This window comes from Marmota flaviventris, chromosome 9 (genome assembly GCF_047511675.1).
Source record: "Marmota flaviventris isolate mMarFla1 chromosome 9, mMarFla1.hap1, whole genome shotgun sequence".
NCBI lineage: Eukaryota > Metazoa > Chordata > Mammalia > Rodentia > Sciuridae > Marmota > Marmota flaviventris.
In genome coordinates, this window is record NC_092506.1 from 83,052,166 (window position 1) to 83,069,673 (window position 17,508).

General features: G+C 38.5%; 1 protein-coding gene across 1 annotated transcript in view; it reads right to left on the reverse strand.

Annotated features, from left to right (window-relative positions):
• The window catches only part of Maml2 (mastermind like transcriptional coactivator 2), a 325,932-nt gene that overhangs the window by 128,913 nt on the left and 179,511 nt on the right, over positions 1-17,508 (reverse strand). The window lies entirely within an intron of this gene.

The window sequence follows — 17,508 nt, forward strand, 5'->3', positions numbered from 1 at the left end:
AGAGGGTCCCTGGGTGCTGATGATCAGTGAGGTTTGCAAACCACTGACCTAGAGGATCAGGATCCCCAGAGACTAAAGGAGAAACTAGAGAAGGAAGTGAACCAAATTACAAAGAGCCCCATGTTTACTTAGTTCTTGTCTCCAGATTGCTCAAGGGATAGTGTTTTGTTCTCCACAGTAATTCCAGGGTAAGCGCTATGATTTTGAATCTACAAGATGGGAAAGCAGTGGAAAGAGAAAGCCCCAGGGAAGTCACCAGATTCATAACAATGAATAAGTACTAATTTGAAGGCAGCCAGAGTTAAGAGCAAGTGAAAACAGTTTGGATGCTGATGCAGATTTCACGGCACTTTCTGTTAGGACAGACAGCAAGAAAGATTCCTGCAACTCTATTTCAAGTTGTATATCTTATGCAGTCCATACCCACTATACCAGCTTTGAAGAGAACCTACATCCACTGTTTGGCCCTGGGACAATGTGGCTTCCCAGGAGGCACCCAGATCCTGACAGAGTTTCATTGAAAATGAAAGGGTGGTTTGGTGTAGTAATCACTGGGCGCATGCCTGTGATTCCAGTGGCTGGGGAGGCTGAGGCAGGAGAATTGTGAATTAAAAACCAGTCTCAGCAATTTAGTAAGGCCCTGAGCAACTTAATGAGACCCTGACTCTAAATAAAATATAAAACCAAAGGGCTGGGGATGTGGTTCAGTGGTTAAGCACCCCTGGTTTCAATCCCCAGTATCAAAAAAAATAAAAATAAATAAAAAGAAAGAAAGAAAGAAAAAGAAAATGGAAGGGTGCTCAGTGGTCTCAGATCTTGGTCAGAAATAAGGAACATCAGGAATATTTATTACAGTGTGTTTCTGTTGATAAAGAGATCTTCAAATCTTGCTCAATTATGAACTAAACTGCCTAAGAGGGAGGTCATTAATAGGCTCTCCCTATTAATGAGAAGGTCAGTATATGTTATTAGCTGATGGCAAAAAAGCATTTAACAGACATGTACTTTGGGGCAGTGAACATAAACCCTCAATAAAAATATTCCAAAGAAACATCATAGTATTTTTTCCTTACTTCAAATATAAATATCAGCTTTTCAAATGTTCCTTATAATGAACTCATCCAGGATTAACATGTAATTGTTGTGATTAATGGGTTAGTCCCCTGGTGGCTTTACTTTATCACAGTAAAAGACATTCCTTGTAGAAGCATAAAGAACAGAAAAGACTATAAAGAAAAAGATGGGAAGTCAAGGTACCCTTAGCTTTGGCCCATTCCATACTCCTGTCTGCAGTGATTTTAAATGGCCTGTATACTGACCTGTGGGCATAAACTACTGACCTGGGGGATAGCACAGATCAGCCTGCCCTTCCTTTATGGGGTAGAGGGATACCAGAGATGGAACCCAGTAATGCTTAAACACTGAGCAACACCCCCAGCTCTTTTTGTTTTTTATTTTGAGACAAAGTCTTGTTAAGTTCCTTAGGGTGTCAATAAGTTGCTGGGGCTGGCCTCTAACTTGCAATCCACCTGCCTCAGGCTCCTGAGTCACTGGGATTACAGACATACAAGACCATGCCCTCACTCACCCTAACCTTCCTTCAAACATATAGACACAGCCTTGCCTTGGCCTCCTGATTTGCAGATAATCTCTCTGAATTTCTATATCTCTTTCTCTTTCTTCTTCTTCTTCTTCCCCTATTTTTGCGGTACTGGGAATCGAACTCAGGACCTCATACAGACTAGGCAAGTTCTCGACCACTGAGCTACATTCCCTAGCCCTTTCTACTTTTTGAGACAGGGTCTTGATAAGTTGCCCAGGCTGGCCTTGAATTTGCAATCCTCCTCCCTCAACCTCCTGAGTGACTGGGATTACAGATATGAACCAACATACCTAGCTATCTCATAGAAAATCTATGTTTTGCTTTCTAGGATGCTACTCAAAACTGTTCTGCTCAATACTCAAGTTGCAAAAAGTCCTTCAGTCTACTAAAGTGTCCTTGTGTATGGGTACTTTCGGAGCAGCCATAAAGGGAGGGAAAGAAAACCAGACAAAGGAGGGAGTTGCATAAGAAATGGAGGTTGGACAGATAAAAATCTTTCAGGTGAATGTGTATGTATGTTTTCCAAAGAAAATGAAAGCCATTCAGCCATAAGCAATTCTATCTCCAAGGCTGCAGTAAGCATCACACCTGTGGGCTTTAATTCTCACAAAGGACCCTATAAAATCCGAGGCAGCAAATCGGAATTCTGTGTGGTTTAGAGGGAATGCAACCACAGATTCCAGCCAGGAGGGAAAAGATCAATTATCCCATTCTTTACATGCCCAGTCTCGTACTCAGAAAGCCCCGTGTAAGTGAAATGTGAGCCATATCATGGCCAGGGCAGAGGAAACACAAGCTGCAAACTTGCATTAAGCATCGTGACTATCTTTTACAGCACTGGTGTTGGAGCAGCAGGGCTAATGCCCACTTGCCTAATGGGTGTGATGAGCAAGAATTTCTGAATGAGGTCATTTTATTTCCGGGACCTGAGCTGACCCACAGGCTGGTTGACTCCACCCATTCAAAATCATTCAGTGCTGAGGGTCTGTCCTTCAACTGTTGAAAACACTTGTGTACAGGATGATTGAGAAAGATTCACTGTTCAAGATGGTGAGATGCCCACCTCTGTCTCACTCTTGATCTCTTATTGACCCCACTGCTGAAAGCATTTCCCCTCTCACTTCCCACCCATTCATGCCATTGACTGTAGTTGTGACATGCCCCTAAGCAGTTCCCAGAAGGCAGGAACTGTTAGATCTCTAAAGAGTGCCATCAGAGTCTAACTGAATGAAGTGTACTTGACAGACATCAAAAGTCTTTTCTCCCGGTAATCACATATCTGACTGTCTCTGCACTTGACTGAGCTCCTTCAGGTTGGGGTGGGGGCGTTTCTCTGGCTGTTCCTGGTGTCCTCACCACCTCACAAAGTATCTGGCACCTAGTAAAAGCTCAATAATCCTTATTAAATAAAGAGGCTGGCAACTTACCATCTTTCCCTGGCATGCTTAATAGTTCACATGCATTTAGCTTTGTGGTCACATGCAGTGTACCCAACTGTGCTAGGGTACAATAGCTACTAGGTTTCCTTCTCCTCCTCCTCCTCCTCCTCCTCCTCCTCCTCCTCCTCCTCCTCCTCCTCCTCCTCCTGTAGAAGACTGAATTCCTATATGGTGACAGTTTTAGAGCCTGCTGTAGGGTGAATTTTGGAAGAGTTACTCAGGATCTCTCTGGAATCACAAGATGGTGTGATGGCAAATAAGGGAAGTCACAGCCACTGTAGCCTTTATAAATAAGAGGCTTATCTGAGAAACAGTGTGCAAACACGAGGTGGGGGGTGTGACACAGGTTTCACAGGCAGGAATTAGGAGTACCCTCAGGAAGTATCATGATTTAGAAGTGACTGTCGCAATTCTGTGGGTCACCAATTCCCTCCCTGTCCCCTGGAGGTTCTGCTCTGCCAACATTCTAGAAGGCATTCACCCTCCCTCCCTCTCACACACAGTACTCCTCTGTTGGGCACTACGCTAGGCCTGGGAGACAGGCATGAATAAGACCTGTCTCTGCCCTTCAACATTCACAACCAGTCTGGGAAGAGTGGTGTGAAAACCGTAATTATGACACAGTGTGCTCCACAGTTTGACTCCAGTGGGGTATGGTAGAAGAATCACCTAAGAAGGAGAATGGAGAGTTCAGTCCTGGCTTTACTATTATCTTTTAGCTCAGGTTCCTTGTCTGTAAAATGTTGATCATTACACTTACTTTACCTAACAAATATTATTTTTAAACATTGAGATTATCGATGGAAAAGCACACTGGAAAGGATAAAATTCAATAGCTACTAGGTTTCCTCCTCCTCCTCCTCCTCTTCCTCCTTCTCATCATGCTTCTGCCCAATTAAGTTCGAATATGTGTTTTTAGAGTATGAGAGGAATCAGACAGAGAGAGGGAGAGAGACTGCACATGCACATATGTGCATAACTGATAAAAGGGCATAAAAGGAGGAAGGAGAGAGTCATAGATCACAGACACTTTAGAGGGGACAGTGTGGAATCAGATGCTAAAACTTATATGCTTACTAAAAGAAAGTGCTATGTATTAAGCTCAGATGCAGCTTTCTCAAGATATCCTCAGTTCTGGGCTGCTTCTGCTTCCCCTTATACCATTCATTGGTAAGAATGGGTGTTGGCTGTATTAATCAGCACCTACTCTCTAAACTGGGACCCATTTTATTAAAACCTATTGATAAAAATATTATCTGCTTCTGGCCATTAAGCCACCACTTAGGAAAAAATGGCATTGCTGGCTTTTCTTAGGGGGTTAATGAGTTGCTTTTGACTAACCTTAAAAGTTCATTATTTATACAGATTGCTATTGGTAGAGGCAAGAAAACAACTAAACAGAAAGAAGATACTGGATAGAGACTGTTTATGGTTATTCAAGCTAGACACTTTCCCTTTTGTGGGTGACCTTTAGGCTGTGAATTTCCTGAGCCACAGTGTGCAAAGATTGCACAACAATACCTCTACCTCAAAGACTCAGCCTCTTGGGTGTTGTTATGGCAAGAGTGCAGGATAAGTAAGAGGTGACACCTTTAACACAATGGGTGGTTGCTGCTGGAGGCGGCTCTGACCTCAACTAGGCCAGTGTCAATTTGACAAAAGACACCCATATGCTTTGTCTCACCAGGGTCTGGCTGACAGGTGGGAAGGGAAGAGGCAATATCACTACTATCTGCCTGTTCTCTGTGTCACCAACAGTTTGTGCTATTTGTGGTCCCAGCAGCCCTGGACCTGTTCTGATGGTGAAGTGAAAGGCACTGCATAAAGGACCTCCAGCAAGGGGAGACGCAGTGGGGCTCCGAGTCATCCCCTCCTCACTTTCCTTGTCATACTCCAGAACAGAATTTTTTGTGCTACAGATTCAGCAATAAGGTGAATCTGGCCTTGAAGTTGAAAGAGAAAATGAAGGGTCAACATATTGTTTATGGGGCACCTACCTGCTGGGAAGCAAAGGACATAGGTTCTAGTAGTGACTGCACTGGACAGGATTAGAGTAGGAACGAGGCCCACGGTGGTCCCCAGTCTACTCAGATTCCTAATTCATACGTAGAGCAGAAACTTCTTCATGGGCTGCAGGAAAAAGACTTCCTTTTGATAATAATGCTTTTGCTGAGATGCTGATTCATGAGCCATAACTTTAATAAGCAACTACAGTGTGCAAGGTGTTTTGCTAGGGGCTCTGAGAAACACAGGGTATTGTTCCTGGTCTCCTGGAACAAAAATCTAGTTGAAAAGATAAACTATATAGAAACAGAAACATAAAGATTTTGGCGAGAAAAAATGACGATAGCTACTTTCTCTAGTAGAGAAAGCAATTATAGTTGGTCCTCAGTATACATGGGCTCTGCACCTGTGAATTTAACCCATCTCAGACAGAAAATATTTGAAAAAAAAAGTCCATAGTGAACACGTACGGACTTTTTCCCCTTGTTCTTATATCAACCACTTAGATAGTTCTTACATTGTTTTAGGTATAAATGATCTAGAGATGATTTAAAGTACACAGGAGAATGTGTACTTCATTTTATATAAGGGGATTGAGTATCCCTGGATTTTGATATTCTCTAGGATTAATTCTGCTCAGATACTGAGGGACAAATGTACTGTGTCAGGGTTCTGATGGGGGGAGATATTATTTTAGACTGGGAAAGTTAAGGCATCAGGCAATACCTTGTGCTTGAATTGGACCCAGGAAGCACTCTGAAATGGAGACAAAGAGAAGCATTTGAGATTGGTTGGAATTCAACTTAAGGCCAAGAATAAATTCATTCATTCAACAAATATTGTTGAGCAACTTGTCAGGTGCTTGGCACTGAGAATGCAGAGGGAAACAATGCAACACAAACCTGGTCCTACCTGTAAGGAGCTTACAACCTTACTGTGGTGTGGCCCAGCTCATAGTTGACACTACAATAGACATAAACCAAATGTTCCTGGAGTCCACTGGAAGCACCTGATTCTGATTGTGGTGATTAGGAAGAACTTTGTAGGAAAATATTCTAGTTAAACATGAAGGATTCCAATATGGAGATCAAGAGCACATCAGGGTAAAGGATGGGCACAAGCAGAGTTTCAAAAGAATAAAAATACTGGGCTTATCTGAGAGTTAGTGAGACTGGATTATAGGGTGTATAGTTCTTACATGACGGGATGAGGTAGGCAGAGAGCAGACCAGAACTTAAATGCCATGTGGATATTGTACTAAAGGCAGTGGGGAGCAACTGAGTGTTTCTGAGCATGCAACTAGGCTTGGTGACAGTGTGTTCGTGGAAGGGCATGGGGGACCAGATGGTGGATGAAAGACAATGACATGAGAAGCACAGACAGAGCAGTCATTTTAGGCCTTGTTCCTGTAGGCTGCTGTAGAACAGTCTCCTAATTTCTTGCTGACTCAGTGTTTCCATCTGAAATTAGGGAAATCACACTCACTGTTTCTTAACCCTTCCATAAAGCTCAGTCTGAAAGGTGCAGAGAGGATGAGGAAAATTACCTGAAGAGTGACATGTGGTTTTTCTTTATCTGTTTAAACTGGATGGGTGATTTTTTGAACAGCACACAAGGAAGTCATGCTAACAGGTTGGCCAATACGTGAACACCATAGCTCTCCCTGCATGGTGCCATTTCAATTATTGCTCCGTTAAAAGAAAGTCTTTTCTCTGGACTGAATGGTCTGCTATTGTTGGGTTACTTATTAAAGGGGACTGATAAGCTGAAGCTGTTTTCACTTAGGATTTGTATGACAAGTTCATAACTGAAATGGAGAGTTGCCATAGTTACCTGTGTGCACTGTTAAACAGAGCAATCTCCACTAAAATCTCTCCATCAAGGTCAACTAGATATTTTCAATCAGCGCCAAATAATTTGTTGCCTAATGGAAGTTAATGAAATTATTAAAAGAGTAAAAGAAATGGAAAATAAGGTCAATATGGATATATTTTATATTTAAATATATTTAAGTGTCCAGCCATTTCTGTGGGGTTCTTACCAGCTGGAAACTCTGCAGTATAACTAGACATCTGGAGGGAAGTTTAGAGTAAAAACACATTTGGATTTTGGCACAGATTGCTGCCTTCAAATCCAGCCCATCATTAACAGCTTCTGTACAGTATTGTTCTTCCTCTAGGGGCTATAAAAATGAACCAAACCTTTATTCAACCTAAACTTCCTTTCTTGGTCAGCTGTTTCTGTTGACCTCCCATCCTAGTGGCCCTATTGTTTCCATTGGAAATACCAGAATGCAAAGGAGCACAGACCACTTGTTTTATCAGTAGCCAATTCCACTCTAGTAGTCCAAGAAGAAAATGGACTTCATTGCATGAAATAATCTTTAGCTCAGTGCTTCTCAAAACTTTACATGCAGCCGGGCATGGTGGCACATGTTTGTAATCCCACTGGCTTTGAAGGCTAAGGCAGAAGGATTGTAAGTTCAAAGCCAGCCTAAGCAACTTAGTGAGTCCCTAAAGCAACTTAGTGAAATCCTGTCTCAAAAAAAAAGTAAAAAAGTGTTGGGGATGTGGCTCAGTGATTAAGTGCACTTGGGTTAAATCCCTGATACAAAACAACAACAACAACAAAACTTCCCATGCATACAAGTCACCTGGAGATCTTGATAACCTCCAGATTCTGATTTAGCCAGATATGGGATGGGACCTGAGGACCTGTTTCTAAAAAGCTCCCAGATGCTATTCATGCTGCTGGTCTACAGACCTTATCTTGAGTAGCAAGGTTCTAGTTTGTCTCATTATTTGCTTTTGGGAATCATTATTCACATCACTCCTAAAGTGCTGCCACATCATCTTTGTGCTTGACACACGTGTATTGGAGTTTGTCCACATGAAAATACCACATGGCTTCCGTTCATCAGGCCTGTGCACATGATGCTACCAGGCCTCTCTAACAGCTTTTGTGATGCTTTCAATTTACAATCATCACATCAAATAAAGAAGAAATAGGTAATAAATAAGTAAACAAGTTAATAGCTCAAATGTGGAGTTAGATAAATGTCTCATCCTAGGACAAAATATCATTTGATTGAACTTTACTCTTTAAAACATATAAAGCCCAAATCAAAAGAAAATCATCCTGGGCTGGGGACGTGGCTCAAGTGGTAACGCGCTCGCCTGGCATGCGCGGGGCACTAGGTTCAATCCTCAGCACACATAAAAAATAAAATAATGATGTTGTGTACACCAAAAACTGAAAAACAAATATTAAAAAATTCTCTCTCTTCTCTCTCTCTCTCAAAAAAAAAAAAAAGTAAATCATCCTATCTGTGTTTGAGTATGTTGGGATGAACCAAACTACTACATATAGCCATAAAACTCTAATTAAAAAAAAAGTGGATATAGTTGGAAAAAAAAAGTAAATCATCAGCACAAGGCAAAACCAAAATTCCACTGATATATGATATCAACAAAAATCATACAGAGTATATATGAAGTCCAAATTTTTATTTATTTAAAATGGGATGTCTTAGAATGTACAAGCTGAAAATTCATATTATAGTCTATTTTTGAGAAAAATTTGTTCTTGGGATTTGGTGGGGCAGGGGTTGATGAGCTAAACATTAGCCATATAAGCCATCTACATGGTACAAATCTTGACAGTCTCTAATTAAAGATTTATCAATCAAAACTTTTGGAAAAAAGATAGTGTATTAACATTAGATTAATATTAGAAATATATATTACTCATACTGGTCTAGGAAATGAATCCCCATCCCAACATAAACATACTAAATTACTCTGATTCCCACTTAATTTTTCTTCAAAAGAAACTCAAATCCAAATTTTCAAAGCTTTTCATTTTGACATAAGATTTGTACAATTCTTAGTGGGTAGTTTGTTGCTTTACTTATTTGGTATATTAAGAAGGATGGGAGTGTTGGATAAATATAAAAATAGGTCAAGTTCAAGTGTGGCTAGGGGTCATACTTTGAGAACCACTGTTCTAGATCATTAGTTCATATACTTAGTTGCCTATTAGAATTATCTGGAAGAATTTATGAAAATCCCAACACTGTGTTGCAATCAAGATAGACTGAGGTAGAACCCAGCTATCAATAACTTTTAAAGCTCTCTAGGCAGGTGGATCTGATGTTCAGATAAGACTAAAAATTCACAGGTGTAATAGAAAAGTTACCTTGTTGCAGCTGAGGAGCACAAAATCATACTTCCAGCTCACATGAGCCTACATATATTATAATGATTCTTAGAGCACAACTGATCAAAATAATGGGTGGGTAAGATATTCCATGGCTATGGAGATTGAAGTCTGTGGAACACTTCAGCTCTATCATCTAATTTGAAGATTATCTTTCTAGCATATACTGTCTGTATTTGGCACTAAAACACCAAATAGGAGGAGGCCGTCTTCCAATTCTCAAACGCGGTGTTTCTTGTGCAGAAGGCTAACCCAGAGGATCCACCTACACCACTAAGTCACAGGGCCCACTTTCAAACAGACTTCCATAAGAATGTTATTTTTTTCTAGTGGAATCATGACAGGGTTTAGAAACCTGAGGGATATCATACTTCTTTCTCCTTCCTCATTCAGCAGCTTCTCTCTTTTCCTTATCACTGTCTTCTATTTGGCAAGACGTTAGACAGGGATAAGAAGAAAGATTCCAAAATGCTCTAAGTTTGCCAAGCCACAATATGTACCACAGTTTGCTGTTTTAATCTAGGAGAAAGGATCTCATCCAGGCACTTAAAAAATGAAGTAATATCTATAACTTGGACATTAGTTTAAAAATGATTTACTATAGTTTGAATATCTGCCATCCCTACATCCAAGGATTGAGGTTTCTCTACAAAGAGGAAAAACATAGATTGTTTATTTCTAAATAGAAAAATTCTTTATTTCCTATAAATGGTCCTATAAATATATACACCAAAGCCAGAGCCTTCAGTCTTTACTACCTAGAGGGAAAGAGTCTACATGCCAAAATTTTTTTTTTTTGTTGTTGTTGTTGTTTAAATTTGGGCTCTTTTAAATTATTAAAATGTTAGTTTTAAAACATGCAATGAAAATATACTTCCTTTTAATTTCTATTTTAATCCCTACCAATCATATTGGATCACTCAAAACAAATCTAATCTCTTTTTTTCTTTGAGAGAGAGAGAATCTTTTTTGTAGATGGACACAACACAATGCCTTTATTTATTTATTTTTTTATGTGGTGCTGAGAATCGAACTCGGGTCCCGCCCATGCTAGGCGAGCGCTCTACCGCCGAGCCACAATCCCAGCCCTTATCTCTTTCTGATGTTACAATATTTACTAGATGCTCATCATCCTAGAAGTACAAAGACAAAATAGTCTCTTGAATTAGTACTAGAAATACAAAGAATCCCATAATAGAGACACAGATGTACCAAAAAACAAAAACAAAAAAACAACAAAATTGATCAGAACTAGCAGAAAGACTGAGAACTCCATTAGAAGAGACAGCATTTTAAATGTGTCTGGAAGAATGGGTAAAATTTCAGTATGATAGAGATGAAAAGATGGTCCAGACATTCTTAGGGAAGGGAATAGCATAAAAAAGGTCAAGAATGATAAAGTCTTAATTTACTTAGAAGACATAACAATTATTAAAAAAAATATATACACCAAAGCCAGAGCCTCAAAGACATGAAGGAAAAAACTCACAGAATTGAAGGGAGAATGGACAAATAATAATACCCTACTTTCAATAATGGACTGAACAAGTAGGCGTAAGATCAGAAAGGGAACAGAGGCCTTGATAAACACTATATGCCAAGTAGATCTAACTGACATGTATAGAATGTGCCACCATCAACAACAGAAAGCATGCTTTTTTCAATGCACATGAAACATTCTCTAGGATGCACCACAGATTTGTAATTCCATTTACATGAAATGATTGGAACAGGCAATTTTATAAATACAGAGCATAGATTAGTGGTCACAAGAATCCAGGGGAAGGCACCTATGGGAAGGAATTGCTAATGTGCATGGAGTTTCTCTATAGAATAACAAAAATGTCTGGAATTAGAGTGTGGCAATGGTTGCACAATTTTTAAAATATACTTTAAAAGTCCAATGAATTTGACACTTTAAAATTCACACATGACTTGCAAAGGAACAGAATACATGGCACATGTGTTTAAATATTTTACTCTTGCCTACATTACACAGAAAAAAGACCTCCAGAAAGTTAAGACTCTCAGCTGGAAATTCGGAAAGTCTGAATATGCAGAATTAGGCATTTACAATAGTAACTTTTACTCTGTCATCCATTTCTTAGGTATTTATTGAGGACCTATTTTGTGCCAGGACTTCTTCGAGATGCTAAAGATTCAACAGTGAACAAGACAGACAATTGTTTGCAGAGTATATGCCCTAGTAAGTCTAATTGCCTCAGGACCAACCATATTTCAATCTCAGATATCAAGTACAAGATGGCAAGAATAGCAATTTTGTACTTAGCAATTGCATAATCATTTGATTTCACCCACTCTGAAGAAACAATATGTGATTAGATGGCTAGCATAGCAACATGGACCAAAATTGGGGCTCAAAAATAGGAATCTGCTAGTGCATCTTAGCATTGTCCATGAACAAAGATATTGACCATTCTGCAACCATAAGCCTCCACTGCAGATGGGTTATAAAAAATGTTCTTACTAAATATCATACATCTTATTTCATATTGAATAAGCGACTTACTTTGCAACTTGTCTTCTCTACACTATAGGAAAGGATGAGCTCCTAAGTGAGTCTCAATTTTCTGGTCTGCTATATGTTACAGTTCTCATGGCAAAGATCTAAACTGTTATTTTGGTTTATATGTTAGTGTCTTCTGAGTTTTGTAGTATTAGCTATTTCAGAAAGTCTGGTAAAATTCACACTAAATCCTGGAACATGATGACCCTGCCCAAGATACTGTTATTCTCTGATGCTTATGGAAGAAATATTAGAGTAAAAACTGAAATATGATCACTTAAATGTTACTAAACATATAATAATAATGATGAATCTCTTCTGTATGCATGATACTGTTCTGGGAGGTATGTGGATACAGGACACATAAGAGAATACACCCTCAAGTGGGCTTTCCAGAGTAAAGGTATGTTTTGATAACTTTTAGTCAAGGTACTTAAAGCATTTTACAGATATTAATTAGGGTACGTGAATATGACATTACATTCAGAATTTTAAATGAAGAGTGAGGCTATGAATTTATTTGATGTTTAGTGGAATGTTTCTTATTTAATGGAAATAGTTTTGATTTCAATACTGAATATATAAAAAACCATTACAAGCAAGGGTTCTAGTAATAAGAAGTAAATGTTTTCCCATCTTGTTTTTTTTTTTTTTGAAATCTATAATCTGATTCAATTTTTGTTGAATGTAGGATATATTTGAAAACTAAAATATCTGTCACATTTTCTTATTGATTGTAAAATTTCATAAGCACCTAATCTGTTATTTCTCAGCCATTTGCATGTCTTCATGCACATCAGTGGGAGCGCATGTGTAGTCATCAACCACCCTCATTCTCTTCCCTGTGAAAGTCCTGTGTGAACACATAGCGTCTTTGAGGCCAGTCCACTCTGCAGAAAGCCAATTCCAAATAGCGAAAATACTAAAATTTAGACTATCTAATGAAATGAGTTTTACACTGAGAAACATCTTTGCACTTCAAAGGGGGACTATGAGCGTATAACTGAAACCTTTAAAGACTCTTATATTAACAGATAATAATGGTTTATAATTCCATATTGCTCATAATAATTCATTTTATTTGTTTAGTGCCTAATAAATCATAAGGCCTTTGAATGGATCTCAAAGACTCCTTCAAGTTCTTTTATTCTCTGGATATGACTTATTTAAGAACACATTACTATTAAATGGCAGGACACAATCCTATTATTTTTCTTTTATAGTTCTTATTGTAAACTAAAAACAAGTGAGCAAGAACCATATTTTGTCATATTCCTCATTGTATCCCAATGCTTGGTTCAATCCTTGGCCCATAATTAATACTTAACACATATTTGTTGAATGAATTAAGGCAAGATGTTAAGTCCTGATTCTAGTGTTCTCCTTACGCAACACCAGTAAGATTCTGGAATTATTTACTTTTTTAGAAGGTTATGCTTTTTATACATTTGAAATCACCCAAACTCTTTCCAAGTATTGTATTGAAATTAAAAAATGAGTGGAAGAAAATTTTCTGTATATAAATTAATCAATACTGACAATGTCCAGCTCCTTGATACATAGGAATTTTATAATCATATTCTTTATTCTTATTGGCCACATTGTGGTAAAAAGTGAATGGTATGTTCCTAACATTCCAGCCAGTGTTGCCTTTATTTTCTCCAGCTAAGAGGAGTAAATAGAAATGGTTACCATGGCAAGTCATAAATACTACTGACTGCTATTTGCTCATTTGCCACTCTATCTTGTATTAGGAGAATAAACAACAAGAGCTCCCTCTAAAAGTTGAGTTTTAAGCATGTGCAGAGCATTAGCTTCAAAGCTTCTGCAGCTCATCTGCTGTCCAGTTATAGCAGAAGAAGGGTGCCATATATTGTGCCAAAACTTATATATGTTATTGCATTTCATTTCCACATCTAGGCCTAATGTGTTAGCTCCTATTACTGCACTTTTACAGAGGAGAAAACGGATACTTAGTGATGTTGGTTTTCTTAAATTCACTCTGCTGCCAGGTGGCAAAAATGAGGTTCTAACTCAGGTCCTGTTTATTTGTATTTAATTTTTTAACTGTGGTAATGATTTTATGGTATTTCCATGCTACAAATGGAAAGATAACCAAAAGATGAAAGATAACTGCATGGTACTCACATAAAGATGAGCTCTTCTTATAATTTGTGTAGCAAAATCACCCCCCCCCCCAGCCCCCGCCCAATTACCATGTCTTCACTACCTATGAAGGAGTGATTCTTCTGGCTCTCTGCTCGGGACTCTATTTTTAATTCCTGATACTGATATGCATTCTTGAATCAGAGCACCCATCCTTTGAGCAATATGATTCTTTCTCTGGTGTTGAGTGCTGGGGTTGGGGGAAAGAAGATGTGAGAATGTATGTCTTGAAACCCAAGTCTTTCGGACCCCAATGCTTACATAGCAGTGGCATTTCCTTTGCAATAGGGCCTTGGAGAATTAACTGTCCCTGGTTTTCTTGGCCAAATTAATCCTGTTAGGCTCACCTGATTTCCCTTGGCCCCTGTGGGCATCAAATACTGTAAGGTGTAAGCCATGGGTCTTGTATCAAATTTTACCTTTCTGTTACTTCTTGGGATAGTAGACTAGGGGAATAATTTTTAAAACAACAACAACAACAAAACCACCTTGTAGTTGTTGATATTGAAATGAACTGTAGACCCCCTGCACCTAGCTAAGAGCCTGGAACACAGCAGGTACTTGATGGATTTTTGTTGAACTCAATTACAGATAAACTTGGGTAACTAATCCCAATAAATAAAAATCCAACATTTAATGCCAGTGAACTTGCTTCCATGTGATATCTAAACACACCTAGGACCAATTTTCTGACCTAGTGTAGGAAGGAGTCCAAGACTTACAGGTAGATATACTATGTGAGACGGCACACTATCTAAACATAAATCTGCATGGTAAGTCACACCTTTGTACATTTTCTTTTTCCTTTACCATCAGGTTTCTCCTCTTCCTCCTGTTTCCTTGCAGAGTAAGCCACATAATTGCTTTAATTTTCCACTTCCCTCAGACAGATGTAGCTATATGTATCTATGCAATACATACACACTTACATAAACATGAGTTGAAGTCAATTTAGATAACAACTGACAAGAAATTAAATATTTAAAGATGTTGTTGATCATGTAGTTATCACAAAATGTCTAGTTAGCGTCTCATATTGGAAAGAAAACCCACCCTGATTATCTCGTTTTGGCAGTCTTCCCTCCTCCCCCTAAACTACAACTGCTACATATTTACTTACAGCCTTAATTCACAGTTGTTTATTTCCAGCTTTCACATCCACAGTTGGGGAAAACAGGCCTTAGTGAATTTCAAATTTCAGAGTTAATAGCAGACTTCTGGTATTGTAGGTATTTATTTAACTTTAATATAAGGAGGTAGGCATCTGTTTTTCTTTTGACTGATGACACAGTTCATTTTATCCTGAATAATAGGGACATTTCAAAATTCATGAAAGCCCACTTTCTGCTTCATTTCCTGTAAATAACTTTACACTTACTTCAAAGCTGACCTTTCACTTAGATCAAAATTCATGTTACTAAAAACTTGTAGAAAAGAACTGCAATCAATAAGATGAACATTAGAGTAGCTGTATCTTGCTTTATTTACTGTAGGCTGAACACCTTTGAGGGTTTGTAATTTCTGGGGATGCCCTGAACAGCTTGAGTGAAGTGTCTGCCAAAAATTACATCTGACTCGTGCCCTGTTATTTTTTTCTACTGCTGTTTTTTTTTTAATGTCATCGGGGAAGCTGAGCTACAATTCTTTCAGTGTTGTCAGTTTTCCATGAGTTCAGGCAGACCACAGTGCAGATGTCAATACACAGAACATTCTATGTGGAAAGGAAACATTGTATATACTTGATATCATAGAAATCAAGTATCAAGGACAGACTATTAAATTGTAGAGAGAAATCAAGTTAGCCATTCACTGGAAACGATTCAAATTATCTCACATTTGGTTACAGGAGAGGAATGAGGAGGTTTTTAAAAATAGATACAACTCTTTCTGGCCTTTGTTTAAAATAGTAATTTCCAAGACTAAATTTCTCTTACTGTCTTTAACATGCCTGGATCAAAAGAAGCAAATCTTACCGGCTTAGGAAAATCTTTAGGGAAAACCTAATTCCTTCATCTTCCCAGCAAAGGCTTTGAATAAGAATCTTAAGTTTACTTTGTGTGTTCTGAGAAGAGGACGGCACATTTACTGGGAACCAGAAAGAGTTCCCTCACATGATCTAAGCTTCAGAGTTCTTTTGTTTCTTGCCTTTCAGATGAAAGAAGCAGAACAAGTATTGTTATTGGTCACACACTCTGACTATTCAGTCCCCATTTTAATATACTATGTGTAACCATGTACGTTTGTCAGGGTGAGCAATGGGAAGGGAGAGAGAGGAAACTGGGTGGGTGTTTATTAATATTAATCATCTGGATGATGAACGAGTGAATTTAAAATCTGAATTGAGTTAAACCTGAAAATTATGAGTTAAACCTGAAAATTATTAAATTTATTGGCTGTTAATACTTGGTCTGTAAGACATTTTTTTGTTAACTTTTTTTTTTTTTTTTATGTTCTAATCATACCAAAAGGCAGTCTCTTTCCATGAAATGCTTCTTCCTTCCCACCTTACCCCCTTAGTGTTCCTATATTCATCAAGATATCTTCATACCTGGTAGGCTTCTTGGCCTCTATTGTTCCTATTTTGATCAAAATATGATGATGGTAAATGTGACCCAATTTGGAATTATGAAGGCTAAAATAAGTCCTTGATATATCTATGGTAATAAAAAAAAAACACACAGATTCCTTTTTTTTTTTTTTTGGTATGACATGAGATCTTCCTTTTGTAATCAAACACGGAACACCCAAAAATAGTGAAGCAAAAACGGAACACTAAGAATGAATTACACATTCCTGTATTCCATGCTGATACCCTTATTTGTTTGCCGAATTCCTGAAACACATTCCTCTGTCAACTTCTTCTAGTGCTAATTTCCAGGCAGCCACCTGAGCTCATGTTACAGTCTCTGGACTAGGAGATCTTTGTTCTGTTCCTACTAAAGGACTGTGGTCAAACAAATGTATTTATGCAATCGGTAAAGGAGAGAGCAAAATGACTGCTCTTTATCTTGTGTTCCACGAGGCTGCTCAGGAAATTTATGAAAAAATCTATTGCAGGGGCTGCTAAGCGCCTAATGGCTGCTAATGGGAGATCTTATTGCGGTCTTCCTGTTTTCCTTACCCCCAAGTGGGCAGCCAGCATGCAGGAGAGGGTGAGAAAGATGGAGCAGCTGTGAATAATGATTGCTGAGTGAACCACCAGAGGTTAGGTTTGATAATGCATCTTCACTTAAAAATGCCTGAATTGGAAGAACCTCTGAACCAGAGATCAGGAAGAAAGAAACCCCAGTAGTTTTCCAGTTAGAGACCAGCAAGTTGCTATGACCCTCAGAACTTGCAAATCCATCTGAAATCTTTACACTGTCCTTGATATTTCTCACTGACCCCTACCTTTACATAGGATCATTCTTAAAATCGTGGGGGCAGAATCCTGTCCTCTACCATAAAATATTGCTAAGAAAAAAAAAATAAAAATCCATTCTAAATTGTAAATTAATTTCTTCAGCCTTTGGAAAATGTGAAAAGTAATCGATTATTCCTTTTCCTATAGT